The sequence below is a fragment of the Astatotilapia calliptera genome, chromosome 12 (genome assembly GCF_964374335.1).
Source record: "Astatotilapia calliptera chromosome 12, fAstCal68.1, whole genome shotgun sequence".
Taxonomy (NCBI): Eukaryota; Metazoa; Chordata; class Actinopteri; order Cichliformes; family Cichlidae; genus Astatotilapia; species Astatotilapia calliptera.
The window spans coordinates 5,877,373-5,899,803 of record NC_137433.1 but is presented as its reverse complement, the minus strand read 5'-3'; positions in this window follow the sequence as shown (position 1 = coordinate 5,899,803).

Below are 22,431 nucleotides of genomic sequence, written 5' to 3'. Positions count from 1 at the left end.
AAAAAAATCCCAGTTTCAAAACATGAAAAGCTGAAAGGTTTGTTTTGTTGTGTTAACTAAGTATTGTGGAAAGTAAAAATCATAGTTATTAAACTATGGTCATTAAAAATTTTTTTCAGAATTTGCAAATTGTTGATGAATCCTAAATCAAACAAAATTTGCAGTATCGCACGGCACTGTTTAACATCTCTTAAGCAGATGTTAATGCGGCATTATAATTATTATTTCCTTTAATAAAGTTACTAAACTTGTTGTCAGATGAAGTCTGTAACAAATGTTTATTTTTTGTATTCATTCTCTAATCGTCTCATGAAAATAAAGAAACATTAATCTTAGTTTTCTAAGATTTTGTAATCTGCATCTCCTCTGCACATTTTAATGATGCGCTTATTGATTGCTCTCAAAACTCAAAATGCTGCTCATCTGCTGCCGTTATAATAAATGCTCAGTCTCAGCAGAAGAAGACAGATATATTTTATATGATATTAAGTGGGGTAAGTCTTGGATTCTTTTACTAGTAAACGCAACATTATTCCCTCCGATATGAGTTAAAGTCCTTCATGTTTAGCTAATTTGAAAGCCTTACCCTCACTTACCCAGTTTAGGGTCACTGAGGGCTGGAACCTATCCCAGGTGCCATTGGGTGAGATGTGGGGTACACCTTGGACAGATCTCCAGTCTGTCGCAGGGCTAACACAGAGAGACAGACAACCATTCACACTCACATTTACAATATGGGCAATTTAGGTTTAGGTTGGTAGTCCATTTGGTGGACTGCTAAGGTCACAAGTCCATTTCTGTCCTGTGACGTACTGGTAAATCTGGTGTCACTGTGCTGATTATCACAGCGAGGCTAGCGACCACACACTCTCACATCCATACCTATGAGCAATTTGCAATCAACAGGTGTTCTAAAGCGGCGTCCACACAGTAGCTGTAATAAATTAGCAATTTCAAACAACAAAGCGAAATAACCACTTGGCGATGTGAAATAAACAGGTCCCAAGATAAACTTTTCTCAACTTTGAAGCGAGCGATTGAAGTAACTACAAACAAGAGTGAACAATGCTGTTGATTGACATGTGGCAATGTAGAAAATACAGAAGAGGGTTACCTAGGCAACCATAGCCTTGAATGTTCTGACAGCCAGCTATCAGCTAGAAAGCAATATATGATGAGCAAATCTCTTCACGTGTGGATGCCCTTTAACAAGCATGTCCTTTCAATGTGGGTGAAAGCCAGAGTTATAGAAGAAACCCACGGGAGAACAATCAAAACTCTACACAGAAAGCCGACCACGAGGTGCATGTGCTATATGTGGGGCAAAAGTGCCAGCACGCTCCACCGTACAGCTCTTGAAAAACAAAACTACTCTGAATCACTTTAATCAAAGCAGCAGTCTCTGCTGTGTGAGTGGCGCTCCCAAAACAGAATCCTACATTTTTCGTAATGAAAATCTGAAGCCATGTCTTTCAAATACAAAGGAGTTTCTATCAAATAGTATCAGTTGATGTAATTGGTGATTTTAGGGCAGAAATAATGTTTAACTTCTAAACGGAAACATACACTTAGGCTTAAAAATAGTCCAGATTTTTTGCAACAATACTAAAGTAATCATCATGCTTTTGTTCTCACAGGTCTTACAATCAAGATCGCCTATGGGAAACAGGATTTATGAGAATGGGCAGAGGTAGAAGTTAGCAGTAAGCACGCTAGCTAGCTGACATCTGAAAATGATGTGATATTCTGGCTGAAGCATTTCTATCCATCCATCCATCCTCTATTGCTTATCCCTGTCAGGTTTGCGGGTGGGCTTGAACCTATCCTATCCCAGCTATCTTAGGGCGACAGGTCAGTCTGTCGCAGGGCTAACACATAGACACAGACAAACATTCACACTCACATTCACACCTTTGGGCAATTTAGAGTTCCCAATTAACCTAAAACCACTAAATGCATGTTTTTGGACTGTAGGAGGAAGCCGGAGTACCTGGAGAGAAACCACGCAAACACGGGGAGAATATGCAAACTCCACATAGTTACCACTGTGAGGCAACAGTGCTAACCACTGTGCTAGAAGTATCTCTAAAAAACAAAAAAAATACACTTCGACTGTAATTTCAGACATAAAGATAAAAAGCTATATAATCGTAGGTTTTTGGAGGCATCGTGAAGTTAGGCTAGTTGAAGTACTTTATGTGACGTTGCAGCTAGCTACATAGGTATTTTAGCTTTAGGCTAATACGAAGACAGCAGCACAGGTGACATATTCAACAAATTGAATTCTTTTATTTGACAGTACAATGAGTTTTTCGGACAGGGTCTCATCATACGGTAGAAAAATGACACTCTTTGATTTATTTTAGTTTTTCAGGCTTTTTAAAGAAATGACAGCTATCACTGAGCGGTTAAGATTCTGCTGAGAGTCTGCAAAAGTTGCAGGGCTGCTAGTGTCAGGATGTGTAGCTTGAGCCATGGGGGCTGTCATTAGTGACATCTGCCCATATCTACTGCCGGTGCTGAGCACTCTTCCCTTGTTTGATGCTTGAATGCATATCTCAGGAGTACGATGACTGACAAAGGACTGAGAGGACTTGCACGCATGTACATCTATCATCATACTGGAGCCGAAGCTGGGGCCATTTTGTTTGACAACAGGGAAATGCAGAGTTACCTTCAGATTGGGAGGAAAAATATTTCTTGATATTTTCCCATCAGTTTTTTTTTTTGGTTATGTCTTTTTGGAGGCTGGTTTGGTTTTTGTTGTCGCATCTACTTGACCCTGTTTTGTGCAAGTTTTCATGACATTTCTGTTCATAAATGTGAGACTACAGATGAATTGCACATTTTTCTGAGCCATATCCAATATGTGATGTTGTGCACTTGGTTGGCTTTGGTCTGTTGTGTTGGCTGCTACTCTAATTAGATTTTTAGGGTTTGTTGTATTGGTAAGATTAGCGAAATTTAAAAGCATGAATCACTGTACTATGAATTTAAGTTTATGCGAATAGCATTAATAAAAAGCTGTACAAAAGTAGAATGACAATTGAATAGTTTTTAAGCTTCTTTTAGGTCTGAAGCCTAATCCAAAAACAAGAAATACAGCACTGCAGCACATTGAAAAATAAGAGCCTCTGCCAACGCAGGACCCAGAAACAGTGTTGATCATCACTTAACAACTGATAAGAAGAAATTACTCTGAATGAGTCAAAGCCATTGGGAAATACTCCTACAAATATTTCATCTAGTTGAGCATGCTGACATTTCCTTTCTTCCTGTCTGTTCTTTTTTTTTTTTTTTTAATAATCACTGTTTTCGGATAAGGCTTTACCCTTCTGTTGCATTCATTGTATTTTTTAAGCAATCTGATGAATTTTAGCATGTTGGTTAATATAATTACTATGAAATAACTTACCTACTCCAATTGTTTGTTATTGCAGTGACGAACAATGAACTTGCGATCTCGTTGCCTCTGAAAAGACTGCTTTGAAGTTGCAAGTTCCAAGCACCTACGATGCATCAAGGTGAAGATAAGAAAGTGAGTCTGCAATTGGTCTGCAACTGAGTGAGGTCAAACTGTCACTTTTGTGGAAATTGTTAGTAATAATACAGCCATTAACTGCGGTAAATCAGTGGAAAATGCCAATCTCTTGCCGCCTATTGCAAATTTGTTGATAGAAAATCACATTATTGCAGACTGAACTGAATGAATAAAACAAGCAGCACTTAGATCAGAGAAACAGTTGTGATGCAGAGCATGCAAACACCAGTAACCATGCAGAATCACAGCCAATGAGACCTGTGTCCTGCAGGTTCCCCTTTATGCCTAAATCCAGATGTTCTGGTACAAATACACGTAGGCTGCTAATTTCAGCCACGCTTTTTAAGATATAAAATATCTGATATTAGGAAAATGATCCTGAGCAGCATGAACAAACACACAAGACTGGACAATAATCTAAAAAAAGACTTAAAAGGAGATTAAAAGGCGAATATTAGAATGATAATCTCTGAGGATTAGCACAGAAAGTATTGCATATTATTTTTTATCTCTGTGTTTTTCCTACCTGTTCAAGACACCGTGGGTCCTTTTGACCCCAGCATAAATAAGTAAACAAAGACTAGGCTGCTAGAAAACCATCGTTCCATTACTGCAGGAATATATTTGCCTTACTGTAAAACCTGTAAACCTCTCGGCCATGCTAACCCCTCTGCAACTTCTACAGATGGTTCCACGTCCTGCACCGTTTTGCCCAAATCCTCGCGCAGACAGATTACCAAATAAACAGGGCTGAATTATAGTGCTCGTAATCTCAAACACACATCGGGTTGCAGACGATCTGGCACACATTTGTTTGGCTTGAGAGTTAATGAGTTTGGATTTAGGACACTAATTTGGAGTCAGACTCTCGTACGGCAAGTGTGTTAAAAACAGCACGCTGATGAAAAGGAGAAGTAGCACGGCCTCAGGCCACATCAAGAGACTCTTGGAAAAGAAAAAAAATGTGGGTTTTGTGCAGGGAAGTTGTTCTTGGGATGGCGAGCGTGGCCTTCAAGGAATTTAAATGAAAAGAGAAGCCACTCGCAAACAAGCAATCCCAAGCAGACCTTGACCTTCCACTGTATTTTTAACGCCTCCGCCAGTCAATAACACTTCAAAATGAAAAAAAGGGACTGTGATGAAAATGAATTTGCACGGATTATTTGGACCCAAAGTTGGATTAAATAGACTTCAGATGTATTATGTGAAGAGGCAGTCAAGTATGAAGTTCCCTGCGCTGACCTCGAGTTCAATTTGTTGCCGGTGTTCTCTCCACTCTCTGGGAGTTTCAGTATAGTGAACAACTTCATGTGAGTTTTTACTTGTTCTCTTATTCAATTTCCTATATGCTGAGCCAGTTTTATGACCCTCCGGGCCTGCAAAAGCCATTCATATCTTACTTTAGAAGCCCATGCTTCTGCTCTGACAATGCTGAGGAATTTCTGCTACGCTTAAAATCTTTAAATGTGTCAAAGCAGCAGCTCCGGCTTTAGTGTTTGATCATATATGACTGTTATATTCATTCTCTAGCTTTAGTTTTTGCACTTACATGGTCAGATATAGGTGTCTGAGCTGTCTGTCACGGGAGCACGTTCAGAGCCTGTCTGGCTCTCTCTTTCTTGCTTTCATTCTTTCTTTTTCTCCAACCTTTAAAAATGTATCACGTTTCAAGCTAAACTGTGCCGGAGTTTAATTCACACCTCCACCCCAATGGGAGCCTTTTATTCCCTCTTTTTTTGTTCGAACACCTGTGGTGGGCGTGGAGGAGCACTCAATTTGGCTGCGTTTCTGTTTATCAATGTACAGCCGTCAACATAATGAAAGCAAAAACTTTCTCGCGTATGCCAATGCCATCGCTTTAAGCATACGGCCCCGAGAGTGTGAAAGCATAAATTACAAGCTAATGGCTGACAGAGCGGCAAAGAAAGATAGCGGCTGATAGCGAGTCAGGAGCTCTCGCTTACTCTGATTTTCACAGCATCTGATAAACAATAACAAGGATGTGCAAGTAACTGCCGCACTGCAGTGGCATGTGTTTTTTTTTCTTCTTCAGAGAAATTAATATGAGATGATAAAAAGATGCAGATTTGTACTATCATTCAGAATAGCTTCAATAGCTCATCTCAGCCATAAAAGTCTGGAAATAAATCAAAGGTTTGTTAAATGTGTGCGCCTCACACTCCAGAGAGTTAACCCTCTATATGGATGACTGAGTACTGCAGACTACAGACCACAGTAGAGCATCTAAGACTACAGGGCTGTGGGCCAGACATGATTATTTACAGCACAAGGGGATATCTAGGCTTTATGTTTTTTCCCCCCATCTTCCACAACACAGTGGCTTCCATTTAGAGAATAAATCCTGAGGTCATTGCTTAGTGGAGAAGAGTGCTAATGTAGGACTTTCTCCTTCCAAAGTAAAAAAAAGTGTCCCCAACCTTTTTTGTGCCATGGACCAGTTTATGTCCGACAATATTTTCACAGAGTGGCCTTTAAGGTGTCGTGGATGAATACAACAAAATAAAACCAGTACCGGTACCAAAAAAAGAAGATTTATTCATAACACACTTGAAAAGATCAAGGGAAAATGATTCACGGACTGGTACCGATCCGTGGCCCGGGAGTTGGGGATCGCTGCTTCTTTCTGGGCTACGTTGAATTTTTCACTGGATAATATTACTACAGGCATGTTAACTAGAATTTGATTTGCTGGACGTCTACTCAGGCAACGTTTTGGCGTATTGCTTCCAGGCTTACATTGTATAAGGGACAGAAAAATTGGAAGTAATGCTCCTTAATCGGAGTACAGCATCAAGTCAGTTAAACCTGCGATCTGGTTGGTTAAGTAGCAGAGGGGGTTGTTAATCAGTTTCAGCTGCTTTGGTGTTAATGCAATTAACAACAGGTGCACTAGAGAGGCAACAATAAAACAACCCCTGAAACAGGAATGGTTTTACAGTTTTGCATTTGACCAGTGTCAGTGTCACTACTGGTAGCATGACGTGATACCTGGACCCTAAAGAGGTTGCACAGGTACTCCAACTCCTGAAGGATGGAACATCAAAATGTGCTATTGCCATGTTTGCTGTGTCTCCCAGCACAGTTTCAGGAGACAGGCAGTTACTGTAGGAGAGCTGTTGAGGACAACAGAACAAAATGACTGGGTTTGCATCAGAAGTTAGTGAGGGCGGTTTCCATCCACGCAGCGACCCTCGGAAAACCCCCAGAAACTATTCTAATGGTTGTGAAACAACAATCAGACTGAGGTGTCACAAAAATCAACATTAATGGTCCAGGGGAGAACGTCAAATGTTGTCTTTATGGGGGAAAGATAATAAAACAGCACCGATATCACAACAACAGTGTGGATCAGTCAGGAAATGAGAAAAAATCTGCCCAAAAAGATATAAAGCTGTCTGGCCAGTGGATTCCTGTTGTTTGCTTTGCACAGGAGTACAAATTATAGCTTTCACACTAACCCAGCCGAACCAAATAGATTAAGTGTTAAAGCACCCAAAGGTCTTCTGGAAATTACAGGGGGACTCTTGATACTTTTCTAGGATGTTGTGGTCTCGCTGGGGCAGCACCATTTCAGCAACAGTCAGAACTGTTCAGCTCCATAAAAGAGAGGTAATGGGTAAATTCAGTGATGGCCCTCATGAGCAACTCCTCCTACCACCTACATCCATAACCAGCTCCTTCTGTGGCTTCTCATACTTCAAGATTTGCTACTGCACATCGGTGTCTTATCCCAACACTCGCTCCTGTTACCTTTCTAATTTACTCTGTACATTTTTAATGCATCGTCATTGTGTTTTGCCTTTCTTCATCTGGTTACGCTTTACAATTTCTTTGTTACTTATCATTAAATTGATCCTTTTGTGCGAATTTTCTTGCTAGCCTGAAGAACTGATTCAAAAGAAAGACATGGAATATCTACACTTGACACTCAGACGTGAATCAAAAGGAGAGTGTAGCTTAATCCGCACAGGACGGTGTGTATGGGCCTGGCTCATGAAATCCAGCTCTTCATATAGTAAACGTAGGAGGGATTAACTCTAGTGATTCACAATTCAGGTCAATCTTTCCCCGGCAACAACAGAGAAGAGATTTTGCCGGTATTGATGGAAACTAAACCCTAAAGAGCTTCAGCTTCGAGGCAGGGCCAAAAGAACAAGAAAAAAACAGCTTCCTTTGTATTGTTAACCGATGGATTCAAAATGCTAAATCACTGTTGCTCCACTTCTAGACCTTACACGTCCTATAGCGCTGTTGGTACAGAGGTAATATGAGTGACACGCAAGCAACAGGAATACTGTCTGGCAAAAGTAGAAAGCGGGTCCCGGCAGTGAGAAAGTGGGGTAAAGTCTCATTACGAGGCAGAGCACAGGTCAGGTCCCATGAGCCTCTGCTCTCTTTTTTTCCTCTCTTTGCTCTGCTTGGACTTTTTCATCACAGTAAGAGATTAGGTTTACTTTGGCTTAAATTTAGAGCTGGGAAACAGTAATTTTGAGCAGCTACCTCAATTACCGCGAGTAACCTTTTGGTCTCACTAGTACAAGCTTTTCTGTAGGACAGAGGTAGTCGCAACTTTTCAGTGTCCTTTCTCTCTCTCGCTTGCAAATAGACGCCGAAAGACGCAAGGTGTAAATGTAGAACCCCACTGTGGGCTTGTTCAAGTCTCGGTACTTTATACTTCAAATGAAATGATGGATATTGACCTCAGATTAGGATTAGGGTGTTAGACTATCAGGTAGATCATAAAGAGATTGAAATGAAAAGTAATGAATGGGTTTAACACCGGGCGGTGGCGGCTTGATTCTAAACGACAGAGAGCCAGAGTTGTCATAATCAATCTAAAGATCTTTTCGCAACGTTAGCTTTTTGACAGAAAACCGCTTTCAGCCGCTGCTGATCTGTCACATTTCATCTCATTGCAATTTCATGGGTAAACATTTGTGGAACCAAGTGGAGAAATCTCCCGTCTTCATCTGAAATGGATGGCCCCAAATGTTTCATTGCCTTTGGTAGTCGCCCGGTGGTTAATATCTATTGAGATGAGTGTATTAAAGCATGCCCTATATGATGAGAAGCTCCCTCCTTTCCCCCTGACAGAATAAGGAAATTACAGCTCAACATAACATCATTTCATTCAACTTGTATATTCATTAAGTGGAGATACGAAGCGACAAGCGAGGTTTTAATCTCGGCATTTTTAGAATGGAAAGAAAAAAAATCGGCCCACAAATTGCTTTTCATTAGCTTATAAACGCGCATCATCTTTTTTGATCGAACCTTGAGTAACAACCGTGGCATTTGATTAGAAAAGAACTGGGCTCTGTTTTCCTTAAAGAAAAGTTTTTCAGTTCAGGAGTGGGTTTTTCTCCACACAAGAAAGGAGCTTAATTTTCTTTAATGTCAGGGGGGTGATAGATCAGCTCGATGGCAGAGATAAACCACTGGTTCAGCCCTGAGTTTCTTTCACTTAATTTCGCAAAGTCTCCGAGCCTATAAATCAGCACTGGATCTCAGCTTAATTCAGATATCTGCATAGATCACCTCGCCGCTTTTCTTTCTCTCTTTATGGGATTTATCATCTTAAGTAGAAAGGAATCGTTTTCAGGTGGTTATTAAATTTCTTCAGTCCCTAAATGAACACGTGCTGCATGTCAGTGCAGATGGGTGGTGAAAAAAACTGCTGAGCGAGGCAGAGCCGAGTCACTCGGGACCTTCTATCTTCTGCTACGCCCCTGGCCCCCAAGCTGGCCTTCTGTAGCAATCGAGTGCCTTCAGTTTTCACAAACTCCGCCACGCTCTTTTCCTCAAAGTCTGCCTCACGAGTCTTTTTTTCGGCAGCTCTCCGTATGCAAAACCACCGGCAAACATGAGAGAAGTATTGCACAGGCAGCCTACCTCCTACACTGTTCTGTTCCTTTACAGAAAGATGCAGAAAAATACAGTTACAGTTACACCTGAGTTCTGATACCCTCATTTTGGATGCCAGAAGGTAAGCCAGTGTCTGGCTGAAAACAATTCTTGGTTTAATAAAATGCAGCACTTCTTTAAAAGGCCATTTTCCGCCTCAGGCTTGTTTGTGGTTGGCTATGAATGCACATTATTTGCGTGCACTTTTTTTTTTGCCGCCTGGAGAAAGCTGCCATGAATGTTGACAACAGCCAGCTCTACCAGATCCTGCACTGACCATGTGTTTCTGTAGCTTTTCATCCACAGCTGGATTCAGTTCGCATTACTCAGATTTTAACGAGGCTAACTCCGTGTTCCAAAACAACTCGATAAATCTTAGCAGGGTTTGAGCGAAAAGTATTCAGTATGCTGTCAAAAAACCCTCTGATGTCTGAATGTGGTACTGGTGTGGAAATACACCGTCTGGATATCCCAAATTTTTGTTACTACCGTATGTTTGCTACCAGGCAAAAAGTCTAAAGTCTAGACATCAACCAAGTCTGTAGACATTTGTGGCTCACAGGCATCTATGGAAAGCTTCACAGCAATCCAACCAATAATTCTTAACTGTCACCTGCACAGGATAAACACGGTAGGTTAACCGACAGACACAACAATCGATAGCAACACAACAACCGACTGCTAACATGGCCGAGGATAAGTAAATGCTACACGTGTGTTGAATGAAACACAAAACGTCTCACAGATGGAGCCATGTTGTATTGGTGGATTGGTGAAGGCATCTGTGCACAAGAACACGGGCAAAGAGGATTACGATCCTACCACCCTGCGTAAATCAGGCTTGTTTTTGTGTGTCGCTTTCCTTTTCAGTGTCATCTAATGCAATCATCCTTCAATCAGTGTTCAACGGTGAAAATCTAATCACGCTGGTTTAAGGTTTTAGAAAGCCATCTGCTTTAATCCAATTCTTGACAAATATCTCTGTCACGGCGCTCCCTCTGCCACAATAACTACTAACCATTTCAGTGGGCTAATTTTACGGGTTCATCTCATTAGGGAGGAGACAGATGTGAAGGGTTGACAGTGTTTGAATTTTGGAGACAGCCGGTTATACCTCTCACACCCTCGCCCATCCCAGCGGGGGAATATTCCACCGCTGTGGCCACGGCTGGCTCTTCGGGCATCTGGACAACGACGGGCAGACGCTGAACTCCTTTCTGCCTGCCAAGGGCCCCTGCCTTACTCCATATTTCGCGTTCCCCGGAGCCTGGGCGTCGGAATGCCTTTCCGAGCATCTTAAAGGGCAGCTCACTCAGCCGTGAAAAACAGTCGAAATACTTACACTTGCCATAAATACCCATAAGCCAGGCAATCTTTCATGCTTTATAATGTTGTCCTCGTGAAACACGGCAACACTGAAGGCCTCTGATAGGGAAAACAAAAGGCAAATGACGGACCGTGCCCTTTTGTAATCTATCAATTTCTTCTAGAGCCTTTTGTCCTTCGAGCTGTGTGCAGCATGCAGGCCGGGCTGCTCACAGCTGTGATTGCACTGCCCTGAAAATGCCTGGGACAGTGTCCGAACTTGCTCAGCTGCATTTATTCGATGACCTTTCAGCCGATGCCACCTCGACTGAGACGTTCCCACGGATCATCCTGACATATCTGCTTCCCTGTTACAAAAAAGGATTTGTCAAGTTAGTGGAAATCTCTATTAGACAGTCCTGTAAAACAAAAAAGTGGTGTTTACAGGCAGCTGTGGCATTTACACGGGGGCCATAGGATCGCTTAGCGATATTTAGCATTTCCTGGCACTCTGTAAAGCTACTGGAGTGTCTCCATCCTGCTGGGTAAGTGAGTGGACTGGTACCATTAGCAGATAGACTGTGGGCACTGGCTACAAACTTAAGACCCATTGTTAGAGGAGCAGTTTAAATACCAGCATGTTGTTAATACCCCCACACGCTGATTCACACATACTGCCTCCTCACATACACAAGAGAACACGCACACGTCAACACTCCTACCTTTGTGCCTTTTTTTCCCAAGGAATCACCACTGTAATTTCCAATAGCCCCTCTGTCTCACTGTGTGTGCGAGAGAGAGAAAGAGAGTGTATGTGTAGCAGTCAATACAGTATAAAACAGTTCTTCTCTTGTAAGAGAGGTGAATTGTGCTGTACAACCACTTAACCCTCACTCCCCCCTATGCCAACCTCCCATGGCAGTCCCAATAAAACCTGGATTATTTTTGTAGCTCAACGTATGGCTGCTGACTTTACAAGCTCCCCTCCAGCTCCTGTGTGAGAGACTTGAGGCAGCATATCCAAAACCATCAATGAAGGTCTATTCAGCTGGGAGGAAAAATAAACACCCTTACCGATCCATTTTCTTTTGCTTTGCTTCAGTCTGGTAATATAAAGAGCACCATTAAAGCTACAGTTCCCCAACCAAGCCTGGTGGCTTTCCTGTCCTTTCTGCAATCGCCAGCTTTATCTGTAAATGTTTTTACAGTATGAAAGCCCCTTCCTGTCTGCTATAATGGAGGGTGGCAGAAAATTTTGAATCTTGAGAAACTATCCGATTGTTCAGTCTGACGTCACTAGCCGTGTCTGGGTCTAAACTCCGCTGCAGGTCCATATATCAAACGATCACTATGGCATTACTGAGAGTTGAAAAACTGTCTAAAGTCTTTCATCTTTAATAAAATGATCAGCGTTCTGCTCTACCAGGTGTAACAATTGAGTTTAACATCCAGGCATCCATGAAAACGGAATTTATGACATTTAACGGAGTTAGAAGTTAGCAGGGAGTTAGCTCGCTAGCTTCTATCTAAATACAATATAGCATGTCCTGACTGCGGGGTTTTGGAAACAAATTCAAACGTACAGCTCTGTTATCACTTTCAGCATAAATGAAGACAGAAAACTAAACAGCAGTGACGTTTGTAGGGTTACTGAAGTTGGGCTAGCTGGTATATAATGATGTGCTACGTGACCGCTAGCGACACAGCTATGTTAGCATAATATAAACAAGCTAACTTTTTTTCCACTTGATAAAAGTTAACGTGAGTGTTCTCGGTGGTCAGGAACAAATGTAATCGCATGGCAGGATGCTGTAAAAGGACCAAACTTCAGCCAGGAGAACAACTGAGATAATCCATCCACAATACGAGGTTAGTCATTCATATACTGCTGCATGGGCTGGGCTGTAGTTACATCCTAAGGTTTTAAAAACTGAGCTTAAATAAATGATTAGTGGTAATAAAAGCCGAGGGAGGTCAACAGTGATCACTGACTGTTTTAGGAGCTTTTTGAGATCAAATAGAAGAAAATACATAACATTAAACATGTTAACAACACAAAAGCCATATTAAACGCAGACTACTTTAGACCCGGAAGTAGGATTTGTCGCGTCATCACCGAACAACCGGATAAGGAGTTACGTGAGAAAGATCATCTTTTGACATTAGAAAATACAACAATTAACTGTGATAAACTGCCAAAAGTCACAGTTCTCTTGCCAGACAGCAGTCTGTGATGCCTCGTTCAGATCTTCAAAGCAACTTTAGTGCGTTAAAAATAAAATGGCAGTCTATCAGTCTGTGACTGAATGGGGCCTAGACGGCAATTAAATGCAAGCTGTTTGTGATAATAACTGTGATAAATCTGCAAAACGCTCAAATCTGTTGCCATCTGCAAACGCATTTACATACACAGAAATTCAGAGTAAAATTCACATTAACCAGTTGTATTCAAAGTCCAGCCAAAACTTCACTGGTTTGAATCACAAAGTTCTCCACTTGGTTTGTCACAATGACAGACACTTTTATATATAAATATCACCAGAACACAGTAATTTGGTACCCAGCTCAATAAGGAGAGATTATTAGAAGGAACTGAACATGATTTATTTATATACAGTATTCAGTTTGAGGTATTTGGTGGTTAGACTCCAATGGCCCATCACAGCAGAACGGAATCCCAGCGGAGATCGGGATAAGTGCAGGACCCCCCAGAGTCTAAATGCTGCTGTTGAAGATGAAGATGGAGACTTTAATAGAGCCTGAGTGGCAAGGAAGAGGCTGTGATGGGGAGGAGGTGGGGGAATGACAGATCAGCGGTGAGTACTCGGTTGTACGTGAAGGCTGATTGGCCTGAAGAAGGCAGGCAAAAAGATGACTGGATTAGACTAGCGATGTCACATTCAGCTTGACAGCGTGGGAAAGTGGAAGTGACGTAAAGCACAGATTAGCTGCCAAAACCTGGGAAGCAGATGGATGTGTACCACAGATCTCTCTGGTTGAACTTAACCAAAAGCTTCATGTAAGTTCTCTATGGTAACAAGATGCATCAGATTGATTGTCTGTGTCTATAAAGTAGATGGAAATTATTTGCAAGCTTTCACAAGAGGCAACCAATTAGACTGGTTGTCTCTCGCCAGGCAACCAGTGGAATTGCCTTGTGATCAGAAGTAGTTTCTTAGTTGGTCAATCAGTGTACCTTCACTGCACCTACTTGCAATTGGTCACTGAGTGCAAAAAGAAATTCAGTGCAATAATCACAGCGAGATTGCCAAACAGCACAAGGCGTTATTTTTACACTAGCTGGCCGCTTTCTTCTACTCAATGAAAAATTAAGTTTAAGATCTGACTAAACAAATCGCTGCAGGCAGGCTCTGGATGTAAACTGATAAAATGTTCTTGTGTACACTGATCAGGAATAACATTATGACCGTGACATGTGAAGTGAGGAACACTGATTATCTCTTTATCATAGCACCTGATAGTGGGTGTAGATTAGGGCACAAGTTTAAATTTTTGTCTTCAAAGTTTATGTGTTAGAAGAAGAAAAAATGAGGGCAGAAGAGAAAAAGAATGAGGGCATATTGTGATGGTTAGACGGCTGAGTCAGAGCGTCTCCGAAAGTGCAGTTCTTGTGGGGTGTTCCAGGTCTGCAGTCAATGTCTATCAAAGTGGTCCCAGAAACAATGCTACGGTTTTGTTGGCTAAGATACCACTGATAGAAACAGGAAAATAAAAATTGAAATTGGCTAAAATAACATTTTACTTTTGATTAAAATGTTAAAATTTGTTTGAAATTTGCACGTCACACTTTGTTTTTTATTATAACATTTGAGGGTAGAAAATTGAAGATAAAATTTGGATTCAATATATAATTCATGTTACTCAAAGTCCATATTATATATGGTGAAATGCATTTTGTAAAGAGGAATACTTTCAGTTAGAGACACATATCTTGGACAATACCAGATTAGCAGTATAGTATGACAAGATGACTCTAACTCCTGAAACTCAGATTTTCCAGCCTGATTGAAAATGCTTTTTTTTTTTTAAATTCCACATCTCAAAAAATCACAATTATTTCTTTGCGCAACCAACAACCCCAAACTATCAAAAATACTCAAAGGAAAAATTGAAAAAAAAAATAAAAAGCTGGTAGGATGTTTTATTTTTTTGCATTTTCAAACATCACTAAATTCAATACAGTACGTAAAACTGAGGATTCGTAGGAGGTTGTGCTTGAAGTTTACTACCATTACAGCTGAATATGTTGTAGTAGACAAACATTACTTTACTCGAATTACAGTTCTATGTATATATTTATATATAAATTGCCCTCTATTCTTCAAGCTCGGGTCCTCTACCAAAGGCCTGGGAGCTTGAGGGTCCTGTGCAGTATCTTTGCTGTTCCTAGGACTGCGCTCTTCTGGACAGAGATCTCCGATGATCTCTCGCTTAGCTTGGGAGTCACTGCACCGAGTGCTCCGATTACCACTGGGACCACTGTTACCTTCACCCTCCACATCTTCTTGAGTTCTTCTCTGAGCCCTTGGTATTTCTCAAGCTTCTCGTGTTGCTTCTTCCTGATGTTGTTGTCATTTGGTATCGCTACATTGATCACTATGGCCGTCTTCTTCTGCTTGTCCACCACCACTATGTCCAGTTGGTTAGCCACCACCATTTTGCACATCTGTATCTGGAAGTCCCACAGGATCTCCCATTTTGACCTCAGGACTTCCACGCCATACTCAGCACAGATGTTTCTGTACACTATGCCGACCACTTGGTTATGGCGTTCCATGTATGCCCTGCCTGCTAGCATCTTACACCCTGCTGTTATGTGCTGGATTGTCTCAAGGGCATCTTTACACAGCCTGCACCTGGGGTCTCGCCTGGTGTGATAGACCCCAGCCTCTATGGATCTTGTGCTCAGAGCTTGCTCCTGTGCTGTGTAGGGATGGGTATCGTTTAGGTTTTATCCGATACCAGTACCAAACCGGTACATTTGAAACGGTGCCGGTGCTCGAACCGGTGCTTAAAGAATGGAGAACACAAAATTGGTCCAAAAACCTTTCATGTTCAGCTGTTTTTTTGTAAAAAGATAACAACGTTAGCCTTTTCTGCAGCTATAGGGGATTTATGTTATCACTCTTGGCTGGAAGCAGTGCTTAATCAATAGGGAAAACACAAACTTTGTCCAAAAACCTCTCATGTTCAACTGTTTTCCACTTTTTCTTTGGTCATTTTAGCCTTTTTGGCCAGGGTGAAGGGAGTATCTGTTAGGTGTGGCTGTGTGCAGGCAGGAATAGGACCCAAGGTGCAGACTCCGGAGACAGATGTGAACTCAAAACAACTTTAATGTTAAACTCAAATATAACATAACTGGAAAAATCAAAATAAACTTACACCAGGAGGAATGACAGAACACACAGCTAGGAAAACGGTAGATCGCGACACGGACACAGAGAAACACAGGGCTTAAATACACAGAGGGAGCAATCAGGGAATGGGTAACAGGAGGGAAACACAGCTGGGGCAAATCAGAACTGACGAGACCAAAGAAGCATAAACTGAACACACTGAGAAAAGACAGAGACCTTCAAAGTAAAACAGGAAACACATAACACAGACTGAACAAAGACACAGACTCACATGCAGGCACTACAAAGGGAACAGAGACGTGGGAACAGGGCAGACACAAACACTGACTGAACACGGGGATATAGGAACTTAAGATACACATAGACGCGAACTAGACAAGGGGATGCAGGTGATAGGGGAGACAGAGCAACAAAAGACGACAGAGACATAAGCCATAAGACGGAACTCAAAGAAACCAAAAACTAGGAAGTATAAATAATATCAAAAACTCAAAAACCCTGGGTCGACGACCCAGGCATCCTAACAGTATCTGCCATCAAACGAGAAGACAGGCGCATGTATCCACGACAGTGTTTGCTAGTTCACCTTATATGCATTAATGTAATAACACTTTTAGCGTACTCAACATAAATTACACACGAACAACATTAAGCTACTCACGCAGAGAAGAATGGCTGCTGCTGCCATCATCATCCTCATCATTTCTGCTACACTGGCAGGGCTAGGGGCCAGGACTCTCCTCTTCGGGTTTTTGGGGGACGTTGCTAACTCTGTGTCCGATAACAGGCACCACACCCGCAGTAGATGTGCTCGGTGTGAGATCTCGCAGCAAGCTATTAAATACGGCGCATTTCTCGGCTTTTAACAAAATGCTATACGTCACCAGGTGTTTCATCAGATTCGAGGAGTTACCTGCTTTGACAGTATCACAGTATCAGCTTAAAGCACTTGTTGCAGGCTGCTGAGTTTGCATCTTTTGCTGTGAAGTACAGCCAGAGTTTTGACCGCTTTGCCTTGGGCATTTTTAATCTGTAGCTCTGCTCTAAAAGAACGTACGTACCTGGGCCCGCCTACTATCCTTGGAAACGTAAAATGATTGGCTAGAATCTAAAGTGTGTGACATCTCAGAAAAAAAAAAGCACCGAAATAAAGCATTGAAATGTGCGCTGCTTTTCGGTCTGGTTACTTCTGTCTTTCAGTCCAGCTTTGTCCAGCTGCTGGTAGGATTTCATGGTGTGCAGTGCCTGTTAGAACTGTACAAACTGTCTTCATTTGTACTTTGAGTCCATCTATCCGCTCACATATAATGTATGCACTGCTGCACCAATTTTCTATTTTCCTATCAACATACCGTATAAAGAAGTGAGGGGTGGTTTAAGACTTTTGCACAGCACTGTGTTGTTAAGGTGTTGTACAAAGTGCAAGTGCATATTTTACAGCTTTTCTAAATTAAGACCTGGCTCCAAAGAAAATGTTATTGAAGTCTGGCATAAGACCCCTCCCCCTTCCCCAGACCAATTACTTCTATACCGTCCCTAATTTTCAACATATTACAAAAACACGGGTTGTCCACTCTGGTTAGTCTCGTTGACCGCTGACAATAGATTCTCTTAAATTATGGGGTCGTTTCGCAGTGATAAAGAACCAAGCCACTGTCAAAGAGGGATATGATTAATAAGCTAGGTAATGTAATTCACAAATACTTGGACTCCTTTCTCAAAGAATACATTAATTTGCTTATTACCTGCTCGGGATAGAATTTTATACAGCACTATATTACCTTGATGTCATAACTAAAAAATTGTCACTTGCATCCTCTTATCCTTTAAAATTGGGACTGAAATTAATTTCCCTTCCTCTCTGAGCTGCTTGATAAAATCAAAGTCGAGAGAATATCTGCTCCAGGCAAAGCCAACTTTTCAGCAATTTCTCATCAGAGCTCGACGAGATGTGCGAGGAGGACGATGACTAATTCTATGAAAATTAATCAGGGCAACTGCATGGGGGTGGAGTGCGTGGGCTGGGGGTGTATTTCCTGGATAATTCAACTTTTAATCTTGTATTTAGAAGTGGCGATAACAAAAGTAACGACTTATTTCTGTGATTGGAAACTGTAATGTAGCATTACTTAAATTGAAATCATAATTTGTTGCGCTCCATTGTTGGGCTACACTGTGGGGGGAAAAAAATGTGGAGACCGAGTCGGGGTAGGATGGGTGGGTGCTTCAGGGGGCTGCTGCATCAGCATGTGTGCAGTAATGTGATAGCAAGGTCTGGCAACACAAAGAAAACACAGCCAGTTCTCGAACAAGCAAGTAAGCCTGTTACGGGGGCACATGGGGGGTGGTACATGGTGCAATGGAGTGGCGGTGGGCGGGTGGTCTGGACAGCATGGCTTCAGTAAATTTTTCTACTTTCAAGTAGTCCTGAAATAGTCTTAAAATACTGGATTTCTAAAGTACATTAAATATAAAGGTGTGACAATGAGGGAGAAATAAAGTCAGGAAGCTTTGCCAACATCTGCTGCCAAAAGAAGCATTTTTTCCCCACTTTTTAATCTCTTTTAGTGCCATATGTGTCTACTTTTTATTTTACAGTAGTTGTCATGCTACCATTTTATTACTCATGAACTGTATTTTTCATGGATCCTCTGTGCCCTAAAAGCTCAGCATATCTCTTTGCTGTTCGATTTCTATCATGAAAAAGCTTACTTTGGCTCCAATCTTTTTTCTTTTTTCTTTTTGCCAACCAGAGAAATATCATTTCTTTTGTACTATAAGTCATATTTATGACTGGAAGGAAGGTTTTATGTGGAGCACTTGAAGGTAGAGCTACGCTTCTTAAAGTCAAACCTGGCTCACTTTCAGCAGCATTGCATGCATAATTTTGGAAGTAACAGTTGGTTAGTGGGTGACAACGCACCACCAGGGTTTAATGTTGCCTTCGTTAGCTCAGCAGGATAGCACATGAAGCACTGGAGGCTTTTGCTTGTTGAGGTCAACTTACAGGTAAGTTATTTACGTTTGCTGCTATGTGGTAAATACTCCACGATGCAAAGGAGAAAAACTGTCACCAAACCAAATGTAGCTTCTGAATGTAGCCTGTGCTACTTCAAAAGAGCACTTACTGCATATAATGTCCTTTTTAAAGTTCTGTCTCTCTTTTTTGCACAGCCAAATAGCGTCAGGTCACATTTCACTGCGTGTTATATCTGTATAACCATGCCTGTGACAAGTAAAGAATCTTGAATCTAGTTATCCTAGGATGGGTAAGCAGGGCCCAACACTTCCTTGTATCTGCCCAAGTACAGAAGAGTTAACTTAAAACCTGAGAGAAGTGGGAAATCTATCACATTTCATCAAGCAAGAACAGAAACAGGGTTGGCAGGCAGCTGCTAGTGGATACATGAACGACGGTGTAAGAGAGGCAGCAGCAAAATAAAGGAAATCACACAGGATTTTGTATGTCAAACATATGGTAATTAATTGATGTAGGCACAGTGGGCTTATTGTAGTTTCTGGAGTGGCTGGTAATCAGTGACCACAGCCACACCTATGCATCATAGTCTTACATGGAGTTTGAAGTTCCTGCTCCTTAAACATTTAAACAAAATGAACAGAGACAAGTTCTGTTAGCAAAATGTGTTCACAACATGCTGTTGAAATGTGGAAGAATTGCTAACGATAAACATCTTTATATGGTGATGCATTTTACCTGAAGGTAAATTTTGATACTTTGCGCTACACTTTATAATCCCATTTTGAATCTGCTTTATGTTTTCTAATTACATTTAGCACTCTTTTATGGCAATACGTTAGTCTGAATGTTCAGCTGCTATAACGTTTACAATATTTTGAATTGTTCCAGTGTTTAAATCAAATGCCTGTATTTATGTTTTAGTACTTGAGAATGGCACTGACTAGATGCTCCAGCTGTAGGCCTGTGGGGGTGGAGTGGGTGGTCAGGCAGGACAGATGTGTTTAAGCTGGAAAAGAAAGCAAAGTAGAGGGGGAGGGGAGGCGCTCTCATCAAAACACTTCCTGGTTCTGAACTTAAATCCCCCCTCCGTCACTCCCTAGGGTGGTATCCGCTAACTGGGCTCGGTTTTTACCACGTGACGGGCACGCATTGTGCTGGTGCTTCAAAAAGCAGGCTGCTACTGTGACTGTGGAGAGTGGAGAATTTAATAACCAACACATATGGGATGAATTGGGTCACTGTGTGACATAACGGCTTCATGTGACTTTTTTCACTCCCTTATACACATTTTCTACTGTTTACACACAAGCACACATGTTCAAACACACACACACACACACACACACACACACACACACACACACACACACTGTTGTGGTGTCAGACCGACTGGTGGGATCAGGTGGTGATGAGAACAGGACATGGGACTCTCCACTGGTGACCTGGATATGAATACACACATGTACCTCAGATACCTCACACATAGATACACACACATGTACCACACACACACTGGGCAATGTGTTGCACTGTTCAAACTCTGTTTTGACTGCGACAATAAACACACACTGCACACATGCACGCACACACCCGTGTGTTGTGTTTGCATTTGGCCTGATCCAGTTGGGTAGAAGAGGGAGGGGAAAAGAAAAAACCTTTTGAAATCTGAAACTCTTCTCCATCAGCACCCCCTGTGCTCCCCTCCACCAGGCTGGGAGCAGAGCAACAGGAGAAGGAGAACACGGGGCTCTGTTGTCTCAGCCGGAGCCCTTCGGATATATTTTGAACCCCTTCTCCCAACGGATGCAGCAGCATAGAAGCCTTGTTGAGCAGCATGTGAACGGACTGCTGACTTGATTGTGGCGAGCAATGTGACTCCTTACTGTAACAAGCTCGACCTGTGCGTGCGTTTGAGATTCATGTGATGTGTGTCTCAACGTGGGCAGGAAAAGATTTATTCGAAACTGCAAATAATACCAATAATACCAATACTTAATATTAATAGAGTGTTGACAGGTACAAATCGAAACAAATGAAGCTTCTCAAACAGGGTATGTTTGAGAAGCCTGCTTTGACAGAGGTTTAGCCACTAGCAAGACATCTCAAGGTGATGTTAGCAATAACACACTTGGAGATTAGTACTAGCAGTCAGTCATTCCCATCCAAGTATCAACAGCAAGAAAACTAGACCTACATATTGATCTTGTCCACCTTGTAAAGCTCTCTCCACTAATTAAAAGCTGATCTGATATTCCACTTCTATCAGGCCTGGTTCGCTCACTCACCCCCTCTGATTTTCCAGCTTCTACTACGACTGCCCTCCTGGGTTTTTCAAGTCCTCCTATCCATCTGTGTCAATAATTTAAAAGCATAGGCAATAAACAGGCTGGTACTTGTTTAGCGCTTTTCTACTCAACTATGCACTCAAGGCCCTTTTTACTATAAGCTTCATTCTGCCAGTCACACAAGCACGAAAATTCTCACACATGCTCACATGGAGATATCGGACCAGCTCAGGCCTCACTATTGGTAGACGACCAGCTCTACCTCCTGAGCCACAGCCACCCGTAAAACATAGATGTAGTTTCTGAGACTGAAAGGGAAGCCAGTGGATAATCGGATTCTTTTAAAGGCCAGCAGGGGGTTACTTCTAGGAAGGTGGCCCTCAGCTCCCTAGATCTGTGACCTCAGTAAAACTTTCCTGATAACATTAGGAGCTACTTTGCTAGTTCCCCATAATGCTGAATCCATCCATCCATCAGAAGTCTTGAGTCATCCCTCATTTCTTTGTATTTTGCTTCAGGGAGCCAGACCTTCTTGCAATTTTTAAAGTGGCCTTGAGCAATAGTTCTTCAGGCTTTCTGAAGGTCAGAGGAACATTTTATGTTTGTTAAGACACTAAATATTGGCCTATCATTCAAGCATAAAAGTCAAGGAATGAACCAATGAACCATCTTTGGGTAAATAGTTACTAGCATCATTTGTTTCTATTTCTTTATTGAATCTACAAAAATAAAATGCAAAAGACAACTCAGTTTGACAGGCACAAAATAGCATTTTTGTGCTAACAAGGTGATTCCCAAAGACCTATTATATCAGCATAGTGTGCAGTCTGACCTCCAAAAATGAAGAAAACTGGACATGTGGAGGACAAAAGAAGACGCAGGAGGCCTAAAAAAAATTATCCCCAGCAGATGAAAAATGTCTGTGAGAAATAGGGTTAGGTTCTGTTCCTTCAGTTGATCAATCCACAGCTTGCCGAAGCCCCTCAGACCATCAGGGTGGCTTTCAAGAACAGGTTG